We start from the raw sequence: 4,104 nt of genomic DNA, 5'->3' as shown, positions 1-4,104 counted from the left end.
GGGACCCGCCTCGCTGGGGCGGCCTGCGTCCGGGGCTGGGAACGTGAGCCCTCCGGTTGCGTTCCTTTGTTACCACAGGCTGGTTAGGAAAATCATTTAGTAATTTAGTGGTTACTTGTATCACGTTGCGGGGGGAGGAAGCTATGCTACTTTTTTTTTTTTTTGAGATGTTTCAGAGTTGCTCAAGTGATACGTATTTTTTTAACGATAGGGTTGTGTGGCCTATAAAGCTGTTTATGAACAAACACCCCCTTGAACCATACAGGATTGCACACATCACGGAGTCTGGGGCAATGGATTTTCAGAAACGGTTAAAAACAGATTGGCACACAGGGCGGTTGAAAGTTCATGGCAGATTGAATTGCGACCGGCGACAGTCGCTTCTCAGGACGTTCTGGCGCTCAGACATCTGGTCCTGGGCGATTCCCGGGTGCCTGTAAAGCTCGGGGTCTTGGGAGGTTTTGCCTAATCTTCCTGTAATTCCTTTCGTAAAAGAGGCGGTCGGGACAGTTAGCATATGCCCGACGAAATGGTTTAGAAATCATTTGGATGCTCGAATGACATTTGAAAGCACTGCAGTATCTTTCATAAGAGGGCGGTGTACCCGTGTGGCCTGAAAATTATTTTAGGGAAGAGAGTTCCTGTCCTCCCAAGATGGGGAGAGAACTTGAGTATTTTAAGATGTTTTCATTGCTTATTGCTGCTGCTTCATCTTTTTGTGGATAAATTCCTTAAATGTTGACTTTTAAAAACGTTTAACTGTCTTATGGTCTGGAATATAAGACATACATCATTCCCTACAGTAAATTAGTATTAATTTAAGAGTCTATAAGTGTTATTTGCTTTACATATTAATATGCATTTTAAAATTATTTACCCGTGTTTAGCATACTCTTAGAAGCATGGGATTTTAGAATGGGAAGAGGTTTTATTTTTAAATTTTTCTTTTCTTTATTTTTTATCTTTATTGTTGAAAGTATTACAGATGATTACAGATGCCTCCCTTTCCCCCCCATTAACTCCCCCTTTGCGCCCCCCCCCCCACCCCTTCATCACACTATTGTCTGTGTCCATGAATGCATATAAGTTCTTTGGTTAATCTCTCCCCACCCAACTCCTAAAGTTTTATTTTTCAATTACAATTTACATTTAATATTATTTTGTATTAGTTCCAGGTTTACAGTATAGGAGTTAACAATCATATACTTTACTAAATGTGAGAGGAAGCTTTAGAGATGACTGTCACTGTTATTTACTAGGAAAGAAATCCGTCTAGTGCAGTGTGTTGTCCCAGTTCACACCCGGCTAGGGCCTGGAGCTAAAGTGTTTACTTTCATCCCATCTAGTGCTGGTTTCAGGACACTTCTTTTCAGTGGCCCAGATGGTGTGCTTCTTATTCTCTCAGTATGTTATTCCATCTAATATAATGTACGGAGGTGACCTGACCATCTTGTCTCTTTTTAGTGTCTGTTTCTTAGTTGTACTCTGTTTTCCTATAATGCCTTTATTAGCTATTTGGCTAGTATGTGTACATGATTTCACAGGAAGCAAAGGAATTGTAATTTTCCTTTGACTATTTAACAAAAATAAAAATTTAAAAAATGGGGTTGAGCAATATGTGATTGTTTATCTCTGTGTCGGACAGACCTATGAGATATTTGATGACGTTGGCCAAGCAGTTGCTGCTACGTTTATGTTAGCTGTTAAGAAATGGAAGAACACTCAGCCTGTGTATGATATCAGAATGTTGCATTGGGAAAGCTGCTAGGTAGAAAGCATTTTATTTGGGGTAGGGTGAGCTTTTAAATTACTGAAAAGCTTTTAGGCAGTGCCATATTTAATTACTCCCCTCTTGCCTTTTACTCTGTTTTTTAGCTCATTATACAGTACTGAACGGAGCAAAACAAGAAGCCTTATTGAATCCTTCAAATGATTTTTGGGCACTGGGCAAAGCAACTTATCCAGGCATCTAATATGTACTATCCAAATCGCTGATAAGTTGAAGTTCTTTGTCGGGTAAAGTTGCACAACTATGAAAAACAGGAGATGAACTCATGGTACAGATTATCTCTTGCTTGGGATTTTATCTTTAGTTCAGGGGGTCAAAGCAGAGTTTTACTAGCAAATTATTGAAATACCAGAGGCCCAGTGCACTGGTAGGGTCCCTAGTGGCTGCCGGCGGGGGCCTCCCTCCCTTCCCCTGGCTGGCCCCACCCCTGGTCGAACTCCAGGACAACTCCCGGTCGAGGGGACAATTTGCATACTATGCTTTTATTATATAGGATTTGAAATAATGAAACATTTCTCTGATATATATTTTTTAGTTTACCACCATAGGAAGACTGTTCACTTTCACTACATATTAGTGGACAAATATCTGAACAGCTTTCAAAGTTAAAAGATTCTTTTCCCATTTCCAGTTGTTAGTTTTATTCTTAAGAAAACTACTAAGTTACTTAAGAATATTTGTATAGGGCATTTATGTCATAAAAATCAGGAGGTAATAAAAGGAAAATCAAGCCCTGGCCGGTTTGGCTCAGTGGATAGAGAATCAGCCTGTGGACTGAAGGGTCCCGGGTTCAATTCTGGTCAGGGGCACGTTCCTGGGTTGTGGGCTCGGTCCCCAGTAGGGGGCGTGCAGGAGGCAGCTGATCGGTGGTTCTCTCTCATCATTGATGTTTCTATCACTCTTTCCTTCTCCCTTCCTCTCTGAAATCAATAAAGATATAATTTTTTTTTTTAAAAAAAGGAAACTCGAGATAGCAGTATAATTCTTATTGTTTAATGTAGGAAGTACAGCCCCCCCCTTTTTTTCTTTTTAAACATTTTTAGCCATAATCTTCTTGCTTCCCCAGTATTGCAAGAAAGCTTTGTGAAACTTCACTGCCTCATAATACTGTTTTGAATACAAAAGTAACTAGTGTGTAAGTACCTCCTTACATACTAGTTAATGACTTTCTGTTTCATAAGAATATCAGTGATTATTCATGATCTGAATTCTAGCATCAGGTACTTGAAATAAAATAAAGGCTTTAAGGAAAGAGGATAAGACGTAATGAAATGGGTCACCCCTGTTTAGGGTCAGAGTGGAGTCTTGAAAACTTGAGGGAAAATTTAGAAATAGTACTCTTCTTCCTTCTCTCTCCTCTCCCTCACCCCTAACTCTTCCACTTCCCTCTTGCTTGAGGATTGAACTGGTGATTATATATAAAAGGCTAATATGCTAAGTGTCCGTCTGACCGGTAGCTATGACGCGCACCGACCACCAGGGGGCAGACGCTCAACGCAGGAGCTGCCTTGACATGCACTGGCCATTTACAGAGAAATGGCACTGTGGACCTGGCGCCCACAAAGCAACACTCAGCTTCCCCCAAGGGGATCACAGGTGCCACCACCACCCCGGAGCGACACCCCACCAAATCTCAGCCGACGCTGCTGAGACCCCCAAATGTCTGTGAAGCGTTTTCCCATGCCTCATCTCATTTGATCCTCACAGAAGTCCTGGAGTGGGTAGATAGGAGACTCAGTGGAATCCTATTTTCTTTGCATTAGCCGGAAAAGAGATTTAGAAAGCTTAGAAACTTGACCCGACTGAAAAGAAGTTAGAAATGGTGGACCTTGAAAATGACTTCAGGTTTTCTCACTGCACAGAATATAGTCAAACACTGCTGCAGTTAAATATTTAACCCTTTGTTCTCCCTGCGTGATCTACAATAATAATCTGCTTCGTGTTGATATTTACTGCTGTGTTGCTGACAATTACCTGAAAGAGAAGTTGGGGTGCTTCACTGGGCTGGAAAAAGCTTAGCTAAATCAGAAAGCAGGTCTAATTAAGCAAGTTTATTCTATAACTATAAAAGGCTAAGTTGACTCACACATGTGTGATACATATAAAGCTCTTGCTGGTACCAGTCGCATGCGTGTGTTTCGATCTGTCTTTGTCAATTGTGAATTTGGTTGACATTTCTATTACAGAGAAAGGGCGAATAGTGACCTACTAGTCCTATCTAATAAAGAGGGAATCTGCTAATTGACCCTCACGCCGTCGCAAAGATGGCGGTGCCCACAGCCAATAAGGAGGGAATATGCTAATTGACTGCCTCA

Source organism: Myotis brandtii, unplaced genomic scaffold (genome assembly GCF_000412655.1).
Source record: "Myotis brandtii unplaced genomic scaffold, ASM41265v1 scaffold990, whole genome shotgun sequence".
In the NCBI taxonomy this organism is placed as follows: Eukaryota; Metazoa; Chordata; class Mammalia; order Chiroptera; family Vespertilionidae; genus Myotis; species Myotis brandtii.
Note: the sequence above shows the minus strand (reverse complement) of the source record.